General features: G+C 38.8%; 1 pseudogene; it reads left to right on the top strand.

Moving 5' to 3' along the window:
• The first annotated feature begins 265 nt into the window (after nucleotides 1–265).
• Nucleotides 266–26,193, top strand: part of LOC129640861 (protein LTV1 homolog) — a 33,933-nt pseudogene continuing 8,005 nt past the window's right edge.

Raw genomic sequence — 26,193 nt, 5'->3', positions numbered from 1 at the left:
AATGAAATGTCAAAGTTCTCAACATAATCGGGAAAGAAAATAATGTTAGTAGTAGGCTGAAGTTACTAAGATCTACAGAAGGCATGAATCTTCCCCTGTGCATGAAACTGTAAAGGAGAAAGAAATCTGCGCTAGTTTTGATGTCTCACCTCAAACTGCAAAAGTTACAGCCACGTTGCATGGTGAATGCTTAATGAGGACAGAAAAGACATTAAGGCTCTGGGTGAAGGACATAAGCAGAAAACATAGCCCAACTGACAGCAACATGTTGTTCCAGAAAGCACGGAAACTCTACAGAAACTTCAGCGAGGAATCCCCTGAATTGAGTGACACCAAGCCATTAACTGCAAGTTACACAGATTCAGGAATAGGTTTAGACAAAAAAACACAGAAATTACTAGAGCGGCTACATCTGCAGATGAAGAAATCACCACATTTGCAACAGAGTAGAAGAAGCTGATTGAGGAGAGAAAGGACTGTCACATAACTTTCATTATAGTACACAGTTATAATTTTTCTATTATATTACTGTGTATATGTGTGCTCAGTCATGTCTGACTCTTTGCAACCCCATGGGCTCTAGCCCTCCAGGCTCCTCTGTGTGTGGAATTTTCCAGGCAAGAATACTGGAGCAGATTGCCATTTCCTCCTCCAGGGGATCATCTTGACTCAGGGATCAAACCCACATCTCTTGCATTTCCTGCATTGGCAGGCAGATTCTTCACCATTGCCCCACCTGGGAAGCCCATGTTGTATTTTAGGTAGTTGTTAATCTCTTATATTGCCTAATTTATAAATTAAACTATATCAGTTCAGTTCAGTTCAGTCGCTCAGTCTTGTCCGACTCTTTGCGACCCCGTGAACCACAGCACAGCAGGCCTCCCTGTCCATCACCAACTCCCGGAGTTCACCCAAACTCATGTCCATTGTGTCTGTGATGCCATCCAACCCTCTCATCCTCAGTCGTCCCCTTCTCCTCCTGCCCTCAATCTTTCCCAGCATCAGGGTCTTTTCAAATGAGTCAGCTCTTCGCATGAGTGGCCGAAGAACTGGAGTTTCAGCTTCAACATCAGTCCCTCCAATGAGCACCCAGGACTGATCTCCTTTAGGATGGACTGGTTGGGTCTCCTTGCAGTCCAAGGGACTCTCAAGAGTCTTCTCCAACACCACAGTTCAAAAGCATCAATTCTTCGGTGCTCAGCTTTCTTCACAGTCCAACTCTCACATCCATAAATGATCACTTGAAAAACCATAACCTTGACTAGACAGACCTTTGCTGGCAAAGTAATGTCTCTGCTTTTTAATATGCTATCTAGGTTGGTCATAACTTTCCTTCCAAGGTGCAAGCATCTTTTAATTTCATGTCTTCAATCACCATCTGCAGTGATTTTGGAGCCCAAAAAAATAAAGTCAGCCACTGTTTCCCCATCTATTTCCCATGAAGTGATGGGACCAGATGCCATGATATTTGTTTTCTGAATGTTGAGCTTTAACCTAACTTTTTCACTCTCCTCTTTCACTTTCAAGAGGCTCTTTAGTTCTTCTTCACTTTCTGCCATAAGGGTGGTATCATCTGCATATCTGAGGTTATTGATATTTCTCCTGGCAATCTTGATTCCAGCTTGTGCTTCCTCCAGCCCAGCATTTCTCATGATGTACTCTGCATATAAGTTAAAAAGCAGGGTGACAATATACAGCCTTGACGTACTCCCTTTCCTATTTGGAACCTGTCTGTTGTTCCATGTTCAGTTCTAACTGTTGCTTCCTGACCTGTATACAGGTTTCTCGAGAGGCAGGTCAAGTGGTCTGGTATTCCCATGTCTTTCAGAATTTTCCACAGTTTATTGTGATCCACACAGTCAAAGGCTTTGGCATAGCCAAGAAAGCAGAAATAGATGTTTTTCTGGAACTCTCTTGCTTTTTCGATGATCCAGCGGATGTTGGCAATTTGATCTCTGGTTCCTCTGCCTTTTCTAAAACCAGCTTGAACATCTGGAAGTTCACGGTTAAACTGTATTAAAATGTATAATAGGTATGAATACAGAGGAAAAAATAATATATGTCCATATATAAATATAATAATATGTGTCAGTACTATCCGAGGTTTCAGAATCCACTGCAGATCTTCAAAGCTCCCTGTGGGTGAGGGGGAACTACTGTAATCAGTGTCCCGCTTCCCTGACCATGGAGACCATGCATCACTTCCCGACTAGGAAAGTAGCACACACTTTGACTAGATTCTCAGAGCCATCCTTGACTACATAGCCTGCATCTCATAGTACCCACTCTGTTCCTTGATACAGATTTCACTTACCTCGTTAGGATTTGATCTTGTCTGGTACCTAGCTACTCTTTCTGGAAACATATTTAGCTTGACCCTGATGCCAAAAAATCTATAATGTTGCTTCTCTATGAAAGTACTTCATGCTGTTCATCAAACTATCTCCTGAATCTTGAAATGTGAGCTTCCTCACCTGCTCCTTTGACTGTAAATAAATGGTCCCAGAGTCTTTCTAAAATTGCATCAGTCACTTTTCCAATTTTCCTCTACCTAGGTAAGGGTACCTTAAACGCAGTGCAAATCCCAGTGTCTTTTTCACAAAGCTACTAGTGGCACTAACATAGCATGCATGGTGTGGGCCCCAAGCGCTGAAACAGCATTGCCCAGCATTGCCGCTTTCTGGCAGTTTACTGCCGTTAACACAGAAAGCGTCATGGTGCTGGCAACCGGTGAAGACATTTCAGGTTAGACTTCAAATGCAAAGTGACTCCCACCAAGGGGACTTTAAGTATCTCTCCCCTCACCGTGGCTCTGCCACATATGAATCCTGACAGAGATCCACAACCTTCAAAGGTAACAGACCAAGCAAGAGCTCTCCTAACTGAACCACCGCAGAATTTACACATAAAAAGAGAACAACCAGATTGACAAAGGATACTGGAAAAGAACACCACTCTCCTAGAAACAATTGATGAAGTTCAGAACTTAAAGCGGGACAAGTCTATTCATAAAAATAACTGATGGGGTTCTGTAACTTGAGACTTTACCAAGAATGTATAAACTTATGGTCTAATCTGAGAACTCCACTCAGTTAACTACACAAATGTGTATATACCACAAACTCTGCTGTAGTAGCCCCTGTGCAGGGGAAAATATACCTTCTACTGCATTTTGTTAGGAAGTAAGACTTTGATGAAGAACAATCAAGTGCACAGGAGAATAAGTTGTGTTTTCTGATGACAATCACAAGTTGCTTTTTTACACTGAGAAGTTGGACTTTATGTTGTTGTTGTTCAGTTGCTAAGTCATGTCCAACTCTGTGACCCCATGGACTGAATCACGGCAGGCTCCCCTGTCCTTTACTATCTCCTGGGCTTCCCTGGTGGCTCAGATGGTAAAGAATCCATCTGCAATGTAGGAGACCCTGGTTTGATCCCTGGGTCAGGAAGATCCCCTGGAGAAGGGCATGGCAATCCACTCCAGTATTCTTGCCTGGAGAATCCCATGGACAGAGGAGCCCGGTGGGCTACAGTCATTGGGGTCGCAAAGAGTTGGACATGACTAAGCACTAACACTGATGGAGTCTGCTCAAACTCATGTCCAGTTGAGTCAGTGATGCCATCCAAACATCTCATCCTCTGCCACTCCCTTCTCCTCCTGCCCTCAATCTTTCCCAGCATCACAGTCTTTTCCAGTGAGTCAGCTCTTTGCATCAAGTGGTCAAAGTATTGGACCTTCAGCTTCATCCTCAGTGAGTGGCCAGTTAAATGAGATTAGAATTTCCATCTCATCCACACTTATTTCAGTGTGTTTCCTACTGAAGCCAGTTAGTACAAATACAAGTACATACACCACCCATTAGACTGCTTGCTGAGTCTCCAGAGTATCGTATTTCTCCAGTAGAATTGAAAGGGAAAAAAATTAATCTTAATCCAAGTACAAGAGTGAGGAGACTAATTAAAAAAAAAAAAGAGTCATTTACAAGGCTGAGTTAATTGAGTCCATTAAGCAGAATCCTAAACATACTCTTTATTTTCTCAAATATTTAAGATATATCCAAAATGTTCAACTTGGCATCTTAGGAAGCCTAACTGCCTCCATATTCCGCAAACCATAACGACCAAAATTCCCCTTCAGTTCCATCTTTGATAGTTCCATCCGTTTGCCATTCCAGAGGAACATAGATGCATCACACTATCATGGTAGCATGGTACTTTAAGTCTGCCAGGCTTTTTCAGCCAATAAAAATACCCAAGAATTTGGAAGCATCTGCTTTGGTGTCAATCCTGGACTCAATACCTATACCTCTCTCTCTCTCTCTTTCTCTCTAGATATATATATCTCACATAATCACCATAACCACCAGTGATATTTGGCCATTGTCGCTTTTAATTTTTATTTTATTTTATTTTTTAACTTTACAATATTGTATTGCTTTTGCCATATATCAAAATGATATATGGCAAAACCAATATCACTTTTAATTTTTAAATGTAAAATAAGATGAGAATAATAATGACTATGACGTAGCTTTGTTGATCATCTGAGACATCATTTGATACCAGTCAAGGTTTCATTTCCTACCTAGACAGCCTACTCTATTTGAAAATGGAGTCTGGATTCATAGTGAGGAGGGGGACATATATTTGGTGTGAGTCAGGGCATTTGATTTCCCCACTACTTCATGAGAAAGTAAATGTAAGTTAGCAGGGTCCCACCAGGGACTATTCTGTTTGGTAAATATTTTCTGTTAGTGGCAAATGGCACTGTGTGTGCGATTTTTACTGCTTTGTTTTTATTTTATCTAAATATCCTTATTACTTGAGAAAAATGTAACAGAACCTTTGTTTTCCTGAGAGCAGTTCTATCCTTCACTTTCAACAGCACTTAAGGGTCCTTCAAACATTTCAAAGGAAAATGTGCAGCCCAACAAATTATTCAGCTCACACATCCCACATAACACAGTGATCACAAAAGACAAATATTTCCTGGTATGATTAAATCCAGCAATTTATTTACAACAGCATGTCTAACAAGGCAAAACAGTCAACGTAAAGACAGAAAAGTGGTTCAATATAAATTATTCTTCTTTACAATCCACTGATAACACGTAAGTAACATGGCATCCAGTCCCATCACTTCATGGAAATAGATGGGGAAAAGTGGAAACAGTGACATATTTTATTTTCTTGGTCTCCAAAATCACTGCAGATGGTGATCACAGCCATGAAATTAAAAGACGCTTGCTCCTTGAAAGAAAATCTATGACAAATCTAGACAGCTAGAAAGCAGAAACATCACTTTGCCAACAAAGGTGCATGTAGTCAAGGCTGTGGTTTTTCCCGTAGTCAGGTATGTGTGTGAGAGTTGGACCATAAAGAAGGCTGAGCGCCAAAGAATTGATGCTTTCAAACTGTGGTACTGGAGAAAACTCTTGAGAGTCCCTTGGACAGCAAAGAGATCAAACCAGTCAATCCTAAAGGAAATCAACTCTGAATATTCATTGGGAGGACTGGTGTTGAAGCTGAAGTTTCCATATTTTGGCCCCCTGATGCAAAGAGGTGACTCACTGGAAAATACCCTGATGCTGGGAAAAATTGAGGGCAGAAGGAGAAGAGGGTGACAGAGGATGAGATGGTTGGATGGTGTCACTGACCTAATGGACATGAGTTTGAGCAAGCTCCAGGAGACAGTGAAGGACAGAAGAGACTGGTGTGCTGTAGTTCATGGGGTCACAGAGTCAGATACGACTTAGCAACTGAACAGTAACAACTCCTCTATCACAAAGTAAACAAAGCTGAAACATTACATTTCAGAAATTTCATAAAAATGAAAGTTACAATATCATAACTTAACAAAGAGTCAACCAAATAGAGGAACTAAAAGGGATATTTCTGTATTCGTTTTCTTTTTTTTTTAGTTAGCGAGGATTGAAAGTAGCACTTTTATAGATGAGTGGCTATATGCCTTTAAAAAGGACCCTCTTTGAAATGATTATCAGTCAGTTCTCTCCTGATCTGAACTACTGGTTAAAATGCATAATGAAACATTGAAGCCGAAATAGCATGTATAATATACATGCCTAGTGGACATGAGTTTGAGCTGTAATGTGCAGCTCATCTGTAATACACTACATAAGAAAAAAAGTAAGAAAAAAGAAGCAAAACTAAAGAAAGTAATAAAAATGAGACAAAATATTTTACTATAGTTGGCTAAGCACTTAAGTTTGCAGTTTCAGGTTTTCTAAAGCTAATACTCAGTGTCAGTCTAAAACATCTGTGTATTGCCATTTTTCCAGCTCATTGCTGCTGCTGCTAAGTCGCTTCAGTCGTGTCCGACTCTGTGCGACCCCATAGATGGCAGCCCACCAGGCTCCCCCATCTCTGGGATTCTCCAGGCAAGAACACTGGAGTGGGTTGCCATTGCCTTCTCCAATGCATGAAAGTGAAAAGTGAAAGCGAAGTCGCTCAGTCGTGTCCGACTCCTAGCGACCCCGTGTACTGCAGCCTACCAGGCTCCTCCGTCCATGGGATTTTCCAGGCAAGAGTACTGGAGTGGGGTGCCATCACCTTTAGGGAATCATAAATTAGTTGTCTTCAACAGCACATTTGCCATAACAAAATTCCATAGACTGGGTAACAAAGAAAAGAAACCTATTTTCTCACAGCTTTGGAAGCTGGGGAGTCCAAGATCGAGGTGTGGGCCAAATGAGTTCTTGGTAAGAGCTCCCTTCCTGGCTTGCAGATGGTTTCTTTCTCACTGTCTTATGGTAGAGAGAGGGGGAAATCAGGCTCTCTGCTGCCCCTTCTTATAAGGGTGCTAATCCCATCATGAAGGCCCCACCCTCATGACTTCATCTAAACTTAAGAAACTTCCCAAAGGCCTTATCTCCAAATACCATCACATTGGGGAGGGAGTGGTTAGGACTGTAGCATATGAATTAGGATTCTTGGGGGGTGGGGGGTGAGGGAGGAATGTCACCATTTAGTCTATAGCAAGCAGCCCACTCCATCTCTCCTCCCATCACACACACAGACACGCACATGGGTACAGCCCTAAGAGAGAGTACTAGAGTCAATGTCCCCCACCGGCATCATCCAGCAAGGTATACAGGCCTTTACCTTCCTTCTCCTGTCTTTACAGTGTCCTAGCTTGCTCTAAGAGGGTATGTTGGAATAGACTGTGGAAGATCTTCAGGTGCAGATGGGCAACACTCCATCTGGTCATCAAAAAAGGCCTAAAAATCATTAAGTGAAAAGTATATTCACTGGACATAGATTGAAAAAACAGTCCATCTACATAGTCCCTGGGCACAAGAAATGGACAGTATTTGGAGGCTGGAGAACAGCATAAGGAAATAATCAGAAATACAGGCAAAGAATTATGTACCAGGATGTTCACAGAAGCATTACTCAAAATTGTAAAACAAGCCAAAAAAAGAAAAAAATATTGGACACAAACCAAATAGCACAAAATAGGGGATGGTTAAATAAGATTGACTGTTAAACAGACATTAAATAACATGTTTTCAGAATATACTTAATTAAATGGAAAAATACATATAATATATTGTAAAGTTAAAAAAAAATACACAGCTATACATACAATATGTTTTACATCAGTGTCAAAAGTGCTATGTTCAAAATGAACTGAGAATTGTGAAAAATACTTAGGACAATATAAAGTACTTTTCCATCATATTTTAGGCAATGAGGAAAGAAAAGGCAGGAAAAGAGAGCAATTTGCTAACATTCAATAGAATTTCATTTTCCTCCAGCAACAAAAATGATCTTCAAGTTCTAAAAACAGAATATACAATGGAAGTATGTAGATTTCAGCTCCAAATGGTGAAAAAAGCTAGTTTATAAGCTGCTGCTGCTAAGTCGCTTCAGTCGTGTCCAACTCTGTGCGACCACATAGATGGCAGCCCACCAGGCTACCCCGTCCCTGGGATTCTCCAGGCAAGAACACTGGAGTGGGTTGCCATTTCCCTCGCCAATGCATGAAAGTGAAAAGTGAAAATGAAGTCGCTCAGTCGTGTCCGACTCCTAGCGATCCTGTGGACTACAGCCTACTAGGCTCCTCCATCCATGGGATTTTCCAGCAAGAGTACTGGAGTGGGGTGCCATTGCCTTCTCCGAGTTTATAAGCTAGGTAAGGATAAAACCCATATCCACTTCTGTGTACCACCATGTCTATAGCGCCTGGCACGTCAGCACATCATGGTATCTCAGCTAAGGTAGTGACAAACATACGCATTTAGAAATGAATACATAATAATAAAGAGTGCTACCAGTGACTCGGTGAGACGGCCAGTGGGGGAATGGGGAGATACTGGTCAAAGCATACAAATGCCAGCTGTAAGATGAACTTAGAGGAGTTAAGGTACAGCACAGTGATTGTAACTAATTCTGTATGATACCCTGGAAAGTTTCTAAGAGCCTAGACCTTAAATGTTCTCACCACAAAAAAGAAATGGTAACTCTGTGACAGGATGGAGGTGCCAGCCAAAGTTATGGTGGCAATCATTTTGCAATATATAAACATATTAAATCAACACATGCACCCCTTAAACTTACGCCGTGTTATATGTCAATTATAGCTCAACGAAATTGGAAAAGAAATTAAAGCAGGATCAAGTACTTTAAAAGGACTCAGTGGCATCTCAAGCTGCTGACAAAATGTACAAGTATGTCCTTGAAGTATCTGTAGATAAGTTTAAAATAGTCAGTGAGTGTTTTCAGAAGAGTGTGTAGAGATTTCCCAAGAATTGACTGGGGACACATCAAGATGGATATACTGATGCATTCAATCCTGATGCTCAAGGAGAGTTTACAGTAGACTGTCATACAAATGACTGGTGGGAAAGGAAATGTGATTCTTAAAGTCAAAATAATTTGATATCCTTTCATCCATCTGTGACATTACAGAACTAAGCTTCTGTTGGCAATTGTATTTTAATAGTTGGCAAAAAAATTTAATTAAAAAAATAGGGAACCACTGGAGATTTTTAAACAGGGAAATGCTGTCAATTCTGTATCTAATACAATGGATATTGAACAAACTGGAGGCCTAAAGATCAAGCATATGGCAAACTACAATTTTCTAGGCTGAATGTGAAAGTCTTAGTTGCTCAGCTGTGTCTGACTTTTTGCAACCCCATGGACTATAGCCCTCCAGGCTCCTCTGTCCATGGAATTCTCCAGGCAAGAATACTGCAGCGTGTTGCCATGCCCTCCTCTAAGGGATCTTCCTGACCCCAGTCTCCTGCATGGATCAAACACTGCTCTCCTGCACGGCAGGCAGATTTTTTACCCTCTGAGCCACCAGGGAAGCCCCAAGAATATTAGGGTGGGTAAAGAATCTTCCCAACCCAGGGTATCTAGCAAGGTGATGCTTAATTCAATTGTTGATCAGAATATTGAAAATCTGTCAAAAACAGTGCAGTGACTCTCAGGGAGAGATGGAAAAAATAAAGGTGGTTCTGGCTTTCAGTATGATGCTGGGGAAGACTGGAGAACCAAGAGCTTAGAATCCCAGCTCATCTAGCAGCAGAAGTCCACTGTTATTATTGCCGTGTTGATTTATATTACACTAAATATCTGATACACACACAAAATAGTGCATGAGATAATGAAACCACCTGTCTGGAGAAATCAAAATACATATCTGAGAGTCCCGTTTCTGGGGTCATAACAGACCCCTGGAGACAGAGACCTCTGCGCTGGGCACACAGCCCAAGGGGCCAAAACACATCATCTGCTGTAACTGATATCCAGAATAACAAGTCTACAAAGAGTGAATGTTCATTTAGTGTTGAGTATAGTCCACTCTCAAGCTTCCCTTGTGGCTCAGCTGGTAAAGAATCTGCCCATTCCTCTTATCTCATTGTTTACTGTGTGCTAAAGACCCATCAACAAATAAGGCGGTTTCCCTCCTGTGATTGCCATGTGTGTGTGCTAGTCACTCAGTCATCTCCAACTCTTTGTGACCCCATGAACTATAGCTGCCAGGCTCTTATGTCCATGGAATTCTTCAGGCAAGAACACTGGAGTGGGTTGTCATTCCCTTCTCCAGGCGATCTTCCCAATCCAGGGGTCGAACCCCAGGTCTCCTGCGTTGCAGGAAGATTCTTTACCATCTGAGCCACCAAGAAAGCCCAAGATTGCTATATGACACATATGTTTAAGGCTTCAATTTCCAGTACTCTTTGAAATAATACAAAGGTGTTTTGCAGAAATAGTTCTATCAGAAATAGTAAATTAAAATTTTAGGTTTGGCATTTATTTGTCTATGCCTCCACTATTTGAGAAGCTCACTGACATAAAATGATCTGTCTTGGACAATGCTAGGAAGATCAGGTGTCTCCTCATTGGTTTAGTGATATTAAATCATAGATTACATATAGATGGGCTTCCCAAGTGGTGCTAGTGACAAAGAAACCACCTGCCAATGCAGAACATGTAAGAGACACAGGGTCGTCCCTGGGTTAGGAAGATCCCCTGGAGAAGGAAATGGCAACCCATCCCAGTATTCTTGCCTGAAAAATCCCATGGACAGAGGAGCCTGGCGGGCTACAGTCCATGTCATCATAAAGAGTCAGATATGACTGAGAAACGTAGCATGTGTGCACATACATATACAGTGAAGTGATTGAAAGGTAATTTTGATTTCCTCTTCAGGAAAAGGGATCAGAGAGATTTTTTAAAAAAAATAATAATCATCAAGTACCACAATGGCAAACATTCTCAAAATACTGAGTGTTGCAAGCTATTTATGATGTCTATTTCCTTTTAGGAAAGATAGTCAGTTGATACTGCAACCTCAAATATAAACATGCAGAGTGCTAAATCCTCTTCCAAAACAAACTTCAAAACCCTCAAAGATGATTGTCCACAATAAACAAGCCAAAATAGTTTACTTAGGACTCAGAATTAGATTTTGAAGTTTGCCTTTAAAGAACATATTTGGAAGTAGTTCTCAAAAAGAATGTTACTTATGAGAATGAAAAGCTATATTAAATCCTTTAAAAATTTTATTTTTAATTCTCTTTGAGAAATGCTTTAATGACTTTTTTGATATGATATGATTCATAACACCCCTTTTAAAACACGGCAACAACAAAAACTTCGTTAAAATCAGCAATTCACAAACAAAATTTAGTAATTCAAAAATTCTATAATCCCACAATTAATATCCATCTCAGAAACATAATACCAAATTGATTGTAAGGATGCTTTTACTTTATGTACCACAGAGATAGGAAAACAAATACTGCTATGTAAGTAACAATACAACGTTTTCGGTAACTCAGAACTTTCACGGCATACTTATTGATAAGACTTTTTAATATTTATTAAGGTGTAGGTTTTTAACATGTCATTCTTAAGCCTACATAAAAATGAAAATGTAAGAAAAACTAGTTGGTTAAAGAATTTCTACGGGAATGGACCTAATGGAAACAGAAGATATTAAGAAGAGGTGGCAAGAATACACAGAAGAACTATACAAAAAATATCTTCATGACCCAGATAGTCATGATAGTATGAGCACTCACCTGGAGCCAGATATCCTGGAATGCGAAGTCAAGTGGGCTTTAGGAAGTGTCACTACGAACAAAGCTAGTGGAGGTGATGGAATTCCAGTTGAGCTATTTCAAACCCTGAAAGATGATGCTGTGAAAGTGCTGCACTCAACATGCCAGCAAATTTGGAAAACTCAGCAGTGGCCACAGGACTAGAAAAAGTCAGTTTTCATTCCAATCCCAAAGAAAGGCAATGCCAAAGAATGCTCAAACTACCGCACAATTGCACTCATCTCACACGCTAGTAAAGTAATGCTCAAAATTCTCCAAGCCAGGCTTCAGCAATACGTGAATTGTGAACTTCCAGATGTTCAAGCTGGTTTTAGAAAAGGCAGAGGAACCAGAGATCAAATTGCCAACATATGTTGGATCATTGAAAAGCAAGAGAGTTCCAGAAAAACATCTATTCCTGCTTTATTGATTATGCCAAAGTCTTTGACTGTGTGGATCACCACAAACTGGAAAATTCTTCAAGAGATGGGAATACCAGACCACCTGACCTGCCTCTTGTGAAATCTGTATGCAGGTCAGGAAGCCACAGTTAGAACTGGACATGGAACAACAGACTGCTTCCAAATAGGGAAAGGAGTACATCAAGGCTGTATATTGTCACCCTGTTTATTTAACTTATATGCAGAGTACATCATGAGAAATGCTTGGCTGGATGAAGCACAAGCTGGAATCCAGATTGCCAGGAGAAATATCAATAACCTCAGATATGCAGATGACACCACCCTTATGGAGGAAAGCGAAGAACTAAAGTGAGAGGAAAGTAAAAGAGTTGGCTTAAAGCTCAACATTCAGAAAACTAAGATCATGGCATCTGGTCCCATCACTTCATGGTAAATAGATCGGGAAACAGTGGCAGACTTTATTTTCTTGGGCTCCAAAATCACTACAGATGGTGGCTTCAGCCATGAAACTGAAAGATGCTTGCTCCTTGGAAGAAAAGGAATATGCTCCATAGACAGCATATTAAAAAGCAGAGACATCACTTTGCCAACAAAGGTCCACCTAGTCAAAGCTATGGTTTTTCCAGTGGTCGTGTATGGATGTGAGAGTTGGACTATAAAGAAAGCTGAGTGCTGAAGAACTGATGCTTTTGAACTGTGGTGTTGGAGAAGACTCTTGAGAGTACCTTGCATTGCAAGGAGATCCAACCAGTCCATCCCAAAGGAAATCAGTCCTGAATATTCATTGGAAGGACTGATGAGGAAGCTGAAACTCCAATACTTTGGCCACCTGATGTGAAGAACTGACTCATTTGAAAAGACCCTGATGCTGGGAAAGATTAAGGCAGGAGGAAAAGGGGATGACAGAGGATGAGATGCTTGGATAGCTTCACCAACTTAATGGACATGAATTTGAGTAAACTCCAGCAGTTGGTGATAGACAGGGAGGCCTGGCATGCTGCAGTCCATTGGGTCGCAAAGCGTCAGACATGACTGAGTGACTGAACTGAAATGAAAGCTCACTCCCATTAGAAGACCAGTCTTTCAAAATACAGTTAATTAAAAGTCACGGGGCACATGGGTGACCATGTTTTTCTGCACATACTGTCATCTATGCCATCAAATGTGCTGGTGATGCTGTACTGTCTCTAAAATTATATTGCAAGTTGCTGATACTCATTCTGCATGTTTTCATGCACACAAACAAGCAAGGACAAATCCATCAGGACTACCACAAGATATACAACCTGTTTCCAGAGATGTTAAAGCATGAGGGAAAAAATGTAAGTGTTGGAATCTTCGAATTGTGATGTATCTTAAGTGCCAAGATTTGTAAAGAAATTTGGTCTACAGCTCCAGGTTCTTACAGGCATCTTGGAATTTCTTCACTGTTCATCTGAGTATATAAATCTGGAATTTGAAAACCTGTTATCTTCACCTTAAAAGGGTTCAGTTAGAGCTGAAAAAAAGGAAGCAGCAGCCGTTCTACTGCTCGTGTCACTGTAGTGATGGTGTCACCACGCACTTTTACCAGCCGCCGCAGAGCCATTGTTTTATTTGCGCTTCCGTCTTAGGGGCTATGACGTCTACACAGAACTGAAATCATCCCACTCCCACACTCCCAAGACTCAAAAAAGTCCTTGCTTCTCAGCGGTCATAAGTAAATCTAAAAGAGACGGCTTTATTGTGAGAAAATAGTGTCTTCTCATTTCAAATCAAGTTTATAGGCTGATTTCTGGAGATTAGGTTCAAATTTTCTGGAGCTATAAACACTGGGCCAAGCACATACTCCTGAAGTAAACATCCTAGGAGTCAGACTAGTATGATACATACGATTAAGGCACTGCTGTGTTCATTTTTGGAAGTTTATACTTAAACCAGAGAAAATCAGCTACAAGATGAATCTAAATAAATATTATGCCTGAATATATTATATACACTGAAGTTTTAATCTTTCAGCTTTCATAATAGTAACAACACAGATCAACTTAGACATTTTTTTTAACTTAGCAAAAATCCCATAAAGCAGAAAACAGTGAAATAGTGAAATGTTTTCTAGAATTTACAGGTTAAAATGTGTTTAAAAGCTAAATTCTGATCTACGTACCACTGGGAAAATCACATATAACTGCATCTAGATTTTGAGGTAAGATTAGGAAAAAAGCAAACAGAAAATAATATGCTTTGCTAGACACTTTTCTTTATAAGTATATCATTTCTTTAAGATATTATCAATCTTTGATTAAAAGCATGAAAGGAAAGTAATCTGAAATGGGTCAACCAAAAAAAGAGAATCATAATAACTATAAAACATTAAAATAAAACTACATTAATGGTCTCCTTTATTTCAAGTAGGAAAGCAGACGTAGTTACGAGTGATATTCAAAGTGTTTAATATCTACTGGGCACATACATGCATGCTAAGTCACTTCAGTCATGTCTAACTCTATGCGACCCTATGGACTGCAGCCCACCAGGCTCCTCTGTCCATGGGATTCTCCAGGCAAGAATACTGGAGTGGTTGCCATGCCCTCCTCCAGGGGGTCTTCCCAACCCAGGGATCCAACCCAGGTCTCCTGCACTGCAGGCAGATTCTTTACCATCTGAACCACCAAGGAAGCCCAAGAATACTGGAGAGGGTAGCCTGTGCCTTCTCCAGTGGATCTTCCCAACCCAGGAATGGAACCAGGTCTCCTACATTGCAGGTGGATTCTTTACCAGCTGAGCTACCAGGGAAGCCCTGACATGAGATATTCTCCACAAAATTACTCAGTATCTTAATATACAAAATAAATAAATGAAACATTTAAGTTATTTATTGTTTGTTTACTTTACCAGAAGATATTTTTTTTTAATTCCTTTGGACTGATCAGTTAATGTAGGGGGAAAATTCTGATTTTATTTGTTCAGAAAAAAATTGTGAACCTTTTTCATTAATGGGCAAAGGATGATGCAGATATGGTGACCAGGTACTTGAATTACTAGCGAGGGCAGAAAAATCTGGTAGAGGGAGAGAAAAGGAACTCAGAAAAATTATAAAAAGACAAATGGCCAGTGAGGAATTCCAGCCAGCATGAGCAGAGGACGTTTAGTTCTAATTTAACTTGCCTTTTTTGCTTTCTGTATCAACCATCAATCCTCCTGTATCAACCATATAATCTAAGACACACAGCAGTCTTCTTGTGGTATGATTTGGAGAAATGGGGGGAAAAAAGCATGGCCAAGTTTATACCTAAGAAAGGAGCAGAGCAGGAAAATGACAGAAGCTAGAGAAAATGAAAAATAGGAGTTGAGAAATCTACAGAGGCCGGAGTTTAGACTAAAAATCACCCACCTTAAACCAAGAATCAGTAGAAGTATTGGGCAAAACAGTATGCCTCTCACAATATTTAAGATAGAGGTTAGTCTACTAAGATTGAATATATACCAAAAAAAAGAGAGGTAATACCAGAAAGCTAGAATAATTGGGACATCTTTGCTTTACTATATAATATTTTACTCTATAAGAATTCTTGTCATTAGTTTTTAAATTCTCAGGTCAAAGAATATGAAAGCTATTTTAAAATAGGCATAGAGTTATGTTTATCTGATATATATGTTACTTTTCTCATTTTTATTTTTTAGAAACATACACTTCTAAATTATTCAACCCTTTGACTCAGTATTTTCTAACACACTGCAACATTTTATAATATTAAATGTTTCCATCAAATAAACCAAAAAACTTCCTCTCTTATCCTAAAAACTATAGTCATTTAGTATTATTCTCACTCAAATGCATGGATAATCTGTCACATATTTTTTAACCATTTGGATGGAAATACAGAAAAAAGAATATTTTTGATGTCAGTTAAGCATAATCACCTGTGTGGACCATAAGCACACTGCAACCAATTTCTTCGTCAATGTTTATATAGGAGATGGCTTGGAAATGGGCCAACTCTTTAAGCCCCACCTGTGTCAAATCAAACCCTGGGAACCAGTGCAGAGGTAGGAATTATGTGATGCAGCTAAAATTGTTATTTACTTCTTGGAATTTTATTTTAGGTTTCAATATCTAACACAGAAATTCCTTGAATATGGCTATTTAGAACGTTTGAGTAAAGTAACTAATTAGACAAAACAAAAGACTGAAGAATGAAGAACATCATGCATCTCTACATGAGATAACAATTCTTGATTTCTGTGGGGTCATATATTTGCCAATACAATAGGGTGGAATGCAAGAATTAGGTAGGACAAATGAACAGAATTAAATAGAATAAAAAGTTGAAGAGTTTCAGAGTCCTAAGTGTAACTCCAATCCTTGCTGCTTCAGAGGACATACTTAATAGTCTGAAGGGAGAAAACGAAGCATTTTTCGTCCTCCGAGGCTATCAACAACATGGTATCCATGAAAGATGACACACACTCATAGAGCAGTTATCAACAGGGTCTTTATCTTTCTTCTTTTGTTAATCCTAATATGATTCAATTTAACAAAACTACTGATAGAGGCCATTTCACAATTGATTTTTTTTTTTTTGGTATATTGATTTTGTGTCTTGCAAACTTGCAAAATTCACTTAATACATTTTGAATTAGTGTAAATAAGTTTTATTTTTATTATTTCACTGGATTTTGTACAGAGACAATCCTGCCATCAGTCAATAAAGACAGTTTTACTTCTTCCTTTGCAATTTGTATGCCTTTGGGTTTTTTCCTTCCCTCCATGTCTAGAACCTATAATATTGAATGGAAGTGGTAAAAGCAGAAAACCTTCTGTTGTTCATGATCTTAGTAAGGAAAATACTCAACTCTTCATCATGGAGTATAATTTTAATTGTAGTTTTTTCTTCTAACTCTTTATCAAGTTAAGAAAGTATCTCTTTACTTCTACTTTTCTGCAAGATTTTAATCAGGAATTGATACTAGATTTTGTCAAATGCTTTTGTCTCCATATATTGAGCTGATCATGGTGTATTAAATTGACAAATTTTCAAATGTTAAAACTATCCCTGCATTCCTGGGTTTATCTTGGTCATGATGTATTATCACTTCTACACATTGTTGTATTTGATTTTTAAAAATTTTGTTAAACTTTTTGCATTTACATTAAAGACAGACATTGGTCTGTGATTTTCTTTCCATGTAATGTCTTTGTCTGCTTTTGATATCAGGGAATTCCTGCCTTATAGAATCATCTGGCAAGCAGTATCTCCTCTTTAAATTTTGAAAGAATTTACACAAATTTGGTATTATTTCTTTTTACATTAGAATTAACCAGTGAAACCACCTGGGCATGTTTTTTTCTGTTTTTTGGTTTTGTTTTTTTTTTGAGCGGGGGAGGTTTCTAGCTAAAAATTCAATTACTTTAATATATAGGGCTGAATTTTTGAATGAGGGTTGATAGCTTTTAGGGACTTGGTCTGTGTCATTTATCTAAATTACTAGTGTGAAAATGTATATAATATTCTCCTACTATCTTTCTTTGTTGAGATATAACTGATATATAGCACTGAATTAGTTTTAAGCATACAACACAATGATTTGAGATATATATATATATATATACACATACACATATATATACATATCGCAAAATGATCACCACAATAATTTAGCCAACCACGTTTAGGTACAGGCTTCCCAGGTGGCACTAGTGATAAAGAACTTTTTCTATTGATGATGACTTTTATGATTTACTATCTTAGCTTTAGGCCTTCCCTGGTAGCTCAGACGGTAAAGCGTTTGCCTACAATGCGGGAGACCCGGATTCACTCCCTGGGTCAGGAAGATCCCCTGCAGAAGGAAATGGCAACCCACTCCAGTACTCTTGCCTGGAAAATCCCATGGACGGAGGAGATTGGTTGGCTACTGTCCATGGGGTCACAAAGAGTTGGACACAACTGAGCGACTTCACTATCTCTATCTTAGCTTTCACAGTATTGCTAACCATAGTCACAATATTGTACATTACATCCCCAGAACTTATTTATCTTATAACTGGAAGTTTGTACCTTTTGACCATCTTCTCTCATATCACCACTCTAATACCTCCCACTCCCTAATTCTGGTAACCACCAATCTGTATTCTCTATGAGTTCAGTTTTGTTTTGTTTTTTTCTTTTTAGATTCCACATATAAGTGAGATCATTCAATATTTGTATTTCTCTATTTGACTATTTCACTTAGGTCCACCTATGTTGTCAAAAATGATAAGATTTCATCCTTTTTATAGCTGAATGATAGTTCATTGTATGTGAAGAAGATATATCACATCTTTCTTCATCCGTCAATGGACTTAGATTGTTCCCATGTCTAAGCTGTTTAAAATAATGCTGCAATGAAAATGAAGGTGCAGATATCTTTTCAAGTTAGGGTTTTTATTTCCTTTGGCTATATACCCAAAAGTGGAGTTGTTGAATCATATGATTGTTCTATTTTTAATTTTTGAGGGCATCTCCATACTGTTTTCCAAAAATCACTGCACCAATTTACACTCCCCACCCCCTGCCAGCAATACACAAGGGTTCCATTTTCTCCACATGCTTGCCCACACATTTCTTATCATTTTGATAATAGCCATCTTACAGATGTGAAGTCATTGTGGTTTTGATTCACATTTCCCTGATGACTAAGGATGTTGAGTATCTCTTCATGTATCTGCTGGCCATGTGTATGTATTCTTCTCTCATCTCTTTAACATATTTGTATAATCTGCAGTGATGTCATCTATCTTATTCCTGATTTTTGCAATATGCATCTCCTCTTTTTTTTTCCTGATCAAAATATTGAATTTTGTCAATATTATTGATATTCTCAAGAAATCAGCTTTGAGTTTCATTGATTTTTATGTTATTTTGCATTATAATTCATGGATTTTTGCTAGCATTTTCATTATTCTTTTTCTTCTGCTAACTCTGGGTTTCATCTTCTCCTTTTCTAACTTCTTAAGGTTAAACCTTGGGTCATTGGTGATCTTTCTTCTTTCCTAAAATGTGAAATCAGTGTTACAAAATTTTTTCTATGTACTGTTTAGCTGCATTCCATAAATTTTAACTGCTATGTTTTAGTTTCATTCAAGCCAAAATACTGGTTAATTACCCTTTTCATTTCTTCTGTGAGAAATGGTTTATTTAACAGTGTGTTTAATTTTTGATGACTTATCTGATTTCTAATAAAATTCCTTTTGGTCTGATAACATGTTTAATACGACTTTAACATTTTAAATTGTATTTAAATCTATTTTTTGACTCAGCATACAGTCTATCTTGATAAACACTTCCTGTGCACTAAAGAAGAATGTGTATTCTGCTATTATTAGTTGGAGGGTGCTATAAATGTCAATTAGATCAAGCTGGTTGATGATACTGTTCAACTGTATAATTTCCCTAATATTCTGTCATCGTCTATTAATTATTGAAAATGAATGTTGAAATCTCCAACTATGAGTGTGAATTTATCTACTTCTCCTTACAGTTCTGTTTTTGTTTCATGTATTTGGAAGTTCTGTTATTAAGTACATAAACATTTGGAATTGTTATGTGCCAGTGGCACCAGAAAGTAGGATGTTGCTTTAGTGAAAAGTGAAAGAGTTAGCTGCTAAGTTGTGTCCAACTCTTTGTGACCCCAAAGGACTACAATCTACTAGGCTCCTCTCCCCATGGAATTCTCCAGGCAATACTGGAGTAGGTTGCCATTCCCTTCTCCAGGGTACTTTCCCAACGTAGGGATTGAACTCCAGTCTCCTATATTGCAAGCAGATTCCTTACTGTCTGAGCCACTAGGGCTTAACAGCTACCTAAAAATGTGTAAGTGACTTTAGAACTGAGTAATGGGAAAAGGCTAGAGGAATTTTGAGGTACATGATACAAATATGGACATTAAGGGTGATTCTGATGAAAGCTCAGAAAGAAAAGATTCTTCTTGAAGAATACATAAATAATCATGACTAGAACCTTGGTAGAAACGTGGATGGCCAAAGACATTCTGACAAGATCTCAGACGGAAATGAGGAACACATCGAAAACTGAAGGAAAGGTGATCACTGCTATAAAGTGGCAAGGAACTTGTATAAATTGTATTCATGTTCTAGTGCTCTATAGAAGATAGAACTTGCAAGCAATGGAATTGGGTATTTAGCAGAATAGGTTTCTAAGCAAAGTATTGAAGGAGTAGCTTGATCACTCCTGACTACCTACAGTAAAATGTGAAAGGAAGAAATAAATTGAAGCATAATTGTTAAGTAAAAAGGAACCAGAACTTGGAGCTGTGAAAAAAAAAAAAATCACAGCCTATGCATATTGCAAAAGTGAGAAAGCTTGTTCTGAAGAGAACACTCAGTGTTTTTGAGCAATCATTTGATAAAGAGATCATGAGTATGGCTCATGAAATTATCAGCCATCTCAGCAGAGACCAGAGATATCGATAGGATTAAATCAGCAAAGGCACTGTCAACTGAAGTAAAAGGGGACAAAGAAAGTGGGAGAGGATGAAGGAAGGCTGTCAAACATCTTGAATTTTACACTGTGAATATTTTTCAAGAAAAGGGAAGGGAAGAAGGACTCCAAAGATGATTCAGAGATCATCAAGGCTGCCCACTCCTGCCACAGGCCCAGTGCACAGGCCCTGGGAAAAGGCAGGACAAAGGTGCCTCCATTGTGGTTTCAGAGGAGGGGACCACTGCCTCCACATACAGCCCCAGTGTGGTTAGGGCCTCTGCAGAAAGCCTTGGCCCTGCCTAGCCCCAGGGGTGGGGTCAATCAGATGAACTGGGAAGGTGACTTTTGCACTCTGGTGGGCTTGGAGATTAAAGCATTGAACCAAGAAGGATTATTCCTGCAGCATCATAGCTAATGGATTTTCTCTGATAGGTTTTAGAACCTTTGGGACCTATCACCCCTCCCTCCTTTCCTCTTTCTCCCAGTTGGAATGGGAATGTCTATCCTTTAGTATGTCCTACTACTGTAGTTTGGAAAAGAATAACTTGTCTGATTTTACAGGTTCACAGCTAGAGGAGAATTTGGCCTTAGGATGAATTGTACCTTGAGTTTCATTTATATCTGATTTAGATGATACTTAGATGAAACTGGACTTTAGAGTTGATGCTAGAACAAGTTGAGAGTTCTAGGGATGCTGGGATGGAATACACTTTGCATGCAAGAAGGACACAAATTGTGGGAGGCCTGTGGTAGAATGTTATGGACTGAATATTTGTGTTCCCCCCCCAAATCCATATATTGAATCCCCAAAGTGATGGTATGAGGGGTTGGTGGTCTTTGGGAGGTAATTAGGTTTAGGTGATGTCATGAGGGAGAGGCTCCCATGATGGGATTAGTGCCCTTCAAGGAAGAGGAAGAGACATCTCAGTTTCCTCTCTCTACAGTGTGTGAGCACAGCAAAAGGACAGCCATCTGCAAGCCAGGACAAGGGCACCCTGATCTTGGACTTGCCGGTCTCTCCAACTCCGAGAAATGAATTTCCATTGTTTAAGCCTCCCCAGTCTATGATAAACTGAGCAGAGTAATATACCCAGTGATATATTTTGACAGAGATTAGGAATTCCAAAGGTTGGAACTTGTTACAAAGGCTACATAGTAGACTCTCAATAAACTGGCAATAATAAATATGGATTAAGAAGAATCAAGAATTAAGAATTCTCACAGGAATGAAGGATAAGCAAACGTTTTATGGATAAGATTGATGTTGGGAGAGAAGTTACTCTGTGCTGAAATAAACAAAAGCTACACAAAAAGACTGTCTTGGACCTTACACAATTTTGTAGTAGAGAAAACCTTTAAAAAGGATGTTCCAGGAAGAAAGAACTGTAAAAAAAGAAGTGGAAATGAGAAGCATGACATATGAGGATAGTGTGTAAATTAAGTTGCTTGCAATGGAAACTCAGTGTAGGGAATGGTAAGAGATAATATAGGACAGAGGCATTTAATTTGTATTGGATGGGGATTTGAATAACAGATCATTGCATCTGAACATTGTCATACGCCCATTAAAGAGTTTTCCAGAGGGGACAGACATTAAATGAAACATCTGCTACACCCGGATTCATTTTCTCTGCTTCTTCCCCAAAGTTGATTCAATGAGTGGAGGTTCATCCCCACAGCAGTTTACATCAATACCACGGTTGGATTAGATATGATGATCCAGCACTAACAGCTGGATTTCCTCAAGCCGATCGCCTCCATCACTAACCAAAACTAAGGTCCAGTGAACTAGGTATAAGCCTGGGGAAATCATGTAGACAGATACGGTTGGCTTATTCATCAGACTGAGGGTCTGGCTCTATCTTCCTCTCTATTTTCTGCCAGATTAATTAGTCTAAAATCCCAGCTCCTATATTCCACATATTCCATCCTACCACACACAAAGAAACTATAAAATTGAAATCCTGTTTTGAACCTCAGTGAGTAACAAGGAGTCCCTAATTCTCTGCCTCATTTATGATAAACCCTTTCTTCACCTGATTACTGCACTCTGAACTTATCCCCCACTGGCAAGGGAGCTTCCAAATGGGAGGCTTTTGTGACATGCATGTCACCTCCCTGACTTCCAAAATTTCTGATTAGTGTTCTCTATTGCTATTTCCCAGTAAAAGGCATGATTCCTGTTACTATGTGAAAGTGTTAGTTGCTTAGTTGTGTTCAACTCTTTGCAACCCCCATGTACTGTAGCCCACAGGCTCCTCTGTCCATGGAATTTTCCAGGTAAGAACACTGGAATGGGTTGCCATCCCCTTCTCCAAGGGATTGTCCTGACCCTGGGATCAAACCCAGGACTCCTGCATTACAGGCAAATTCTTTACTGTCTGAGCCACAAGGGAAGTGCTCCTGTTACTAAAATTGCCCATTTACTGCTTGAGTTTGTGAGCTTGCCGTGGACAAGATCATATATGCAGGTCAGTTTGCCAAAACTCAGTTTCATCTATTATATTTTTCTCCTTTTCCTAATTAGTTGAGAATTACTTGTAGTCCCAGGATATCTCTTAACTATGTCCATCCAAATTTAATATGGCCATCATCCTGGCAGTCAAAAAAAATACTTTAATAGCTTACCAATATGTATTTTATAAAGCCCAATATGTACCAAATTCATGCTCCAAATTGAAGTTTCTTAAAAATCTGTCTCAATTTTCCTTTTTAAAATATCTATTATTATCCAACAAAGCTGGTTACTGAGCTACCTCCAGAATGTTACTGACCTTCTCCCTCTATATGGGCTTCAGCTGACAATTCTTTCTAAATAAGCGAAAGTGTTAGTCGCTCAGTTGTGTCCAACTCTTTGTGACCCCATGGACTGTAGCCCGCCAGGCTCCCATGGGATTCCCCAGACAAGAATACTGGAGTGGGTTATCATTCCCTTCTCTAGGGAATCTTCCCGACCCAGGGTCTGAACCTGGGTCTTCTACAAATAAAGCATAACCAACTAGCTTTTCTCCGAATACTATAATTATATCCCTATTTCAAGTCTCAGTTGAAATCCTACCTTCCCTCCAAAAATATTTGCTTAAGGGCACCCTCCCTGGGCTGAGGTAAGAGGACAGAATACTAAGTAGTAGAAATCACCCAGGAAGAAAGTTTCACAAAGGCTGTGAGCTCAAACATTATGGACTATAAGGCTTCTTGAGAGTCAAGCCATGAAGAGTACATCCTTATCCTTTGTTCAAGAGACCTTGTATCCTTTTCTTCTTTACCAGACAAGAAAAATAGCTTTATTATAGCCAAAAAAACCCATTGTTTATATTACCTTAAATTCCCCTTTAATTAGTTATGGCAAGAGCAGAAGCAGTGCAAATGAAAATGGCATAAAAACACAGCCTATCACTTTTAGAAGTGTTAATGAATGCCCCGTGGATTTTTTTTTTAATTGCATGAGAACAACAAGGAGATGTCTCCATAAAACTGGTGCTTTTCAGGGAAAAGTGTTAATGCTATGCAAATTAAAATTTGAAAGTCTACTTAACAGAAATCAGCAACACCAAGAGTTGTGCATGTGGAAAACACAATTGATCAGTCCTGAGAACAGAGCCGTCCAAGTTCTGATAGCTGTACATATCTCTAGCTTAGCCATTTTAGGGGATGCTCTCATTTTATGATGCAAAGTAAGCAAGGAGTTCTAACAGATTTCAAAGAGATTTTCCCTGGTTGAGGTGAGGAGGGAGGGCTAACCTGATTTCTTTCTTTGAGAAAATTTTACAAAGGCTAAAGACTTGTTGAGAAGTTGACGCAACTGCACATGCCCTTAAGAAACTTCTCATCCAATGTGATCCTTAAGTTTCTCCATTAGACAACTGTTATTTCTAAAAAAATTTGAAATGAAAATTTGGGGGGTTGGCTATAGATATTAAAATATATATTAAGTAGTTTTCCTATTCTTCTCTTTATATACTTGGAATGTTAGAAAAGCAGTTATATTCTCACTCTTTTTCTCATTCCTTATCAGCTTCAGGCAAAAAATTTTAATCACGTTACTCTCTGATAGCACAGTTAAGAGAAATCCTTAGTCACAGTGTGCATAATTTTATAAATTTTAGCTTGGCATTAGCTAAGAGAAAGCCTAAGGCTTTAACAACCTCAAAAAGATATACTTCTCTGTTAAGAACTAATAGATATACATTATGGATATCTAATGCTTTGGGTGATTAGCTAGAACACTGAAGAAAATTTAAGAAGTATAGAAGTATTTTACATAAAGAAATGCAAAATCAATACTTTAAGCTTAAAAAACACTTTTTAATTTATTTGAAGTAACATTTGCTATATAGAGTGATCCACCACTTTTCAAAAATATATATCAGCTTCATTTATTCAAGAAGTATTTACTGGGCACTGCCAGGTGCCCTCTGTGCAAGGAGCCATGCAACTTAAGGAAGAGAGACATGTGCTTGACCCCCAAGGAGCACCGTACAATAAGGAAAATCATGGATCTAAGTATCAGTTGCAGTGCAAAATGGTGTATGCTTAATAAGAACTATTATAAAATACTATGGGGACTGGAGAAAGCAAACATTTGGGAAGTTTCAGTGATAAATAAAATGGACACTTGAAGAAAATTTTATAGAGAATATGATCTTTGAGCTAGATAGACCTTGAAAGATGAGAATGATTTCATTAAGCAGAGAAATAAGGCGAGGTCAGTCTGGACAATGAGATCAGACTGATGGGAAGAGCCAAAGTTACAGGGACACCATATAACCTCTCAGGGACTTAAAGTACTCTAGTACCATGCTTCTCATAGTGTGGTCCAGAGACTAGAAGAAACACCATCCCCTGCAGGCTTGTTAGGAATGCAGAACCTCAAACCTTCTGATTTAGGGTCTGCATTTTAAGAAGATCCCCCAGCGAGCTATAGGCACATTAAAATTCATTAAGTCCCAGTCCAAAGTCTGTGGTAAATGGGAGAAGACTGATGCGAGAGATGAAGATGCAGTGACAAGGGTGTGTCTTCGGCATACGACATTACATTTATACTGATTTGAAGGATTTCTTAAAGGGTTTCTGAAGCAAAGAAATTGTGTAATCTGTAACTTAAAAGATAATTCTAGTGGCAATATGGAGATATGTTTCTGTGAAGACAGAACTGGACACAAGAATATCGGTTATGAGACTACAATAACGTAAGAATGATAATCACTATTTATTAAGGGACTACTACATGTCAGACATCACGGCATAAAGCTTATATTTTATATGTGTTACTTTAATATTCCCATTATCTCCACTCTGCAGATGAGAAGAAATGTAGGAAAGGTTTTTAAAAATTGCCTGAAATCATATGATAAGCCACAGAAGAATTTTAACCTCAGTCTAATTTCAGATTTTGACCTTCACTCCAAAACACATTCCAAATCTATCTACTTAATTTATCTCCACCCCAGCATATTTGCTTGCTCCAGTCCATTTTTTAATGCAGCAGCCCAAGTGATGTTTAAGAACAGAAATCCTCTCTTCAATAACAAACAAATAATAAAATGTAATTTTTTAAACCATAGTCCACAAATCGCTAATAATTTGGATCCTGTCTTATATTGGAGATCTCATCTTGTGACATTCACTATTACTGTATTCTGTCACATTATACATTGAATAACATTAAGCATTTTCCCTCTCAGATTTCGCACTTATGGTATGCTTTTGCCTGCGGCACTCTTGTCCCACGTC

The sequence above is a fragment of the Bubalus kerabau genome, unplaced genomic scaffold (assembly GCF_029407905.1).
Source record: "Bubalus kerabau isolate K-KA32 ecotype Philippines breed swamp buffalo unplaced genomic scaffold, PCC_UOA_SB_1v2 scaffold_50, whole genome shotgun sequence".
NCBI lineage: Eukaryota > Metazoa > Chordata > Mammalia > Artiodactyla > Bovidae > Bubalus > Bubalus kerabau.
This window is presented reverse-complemented; position numbering and strand designations above follow the sequence as displayed.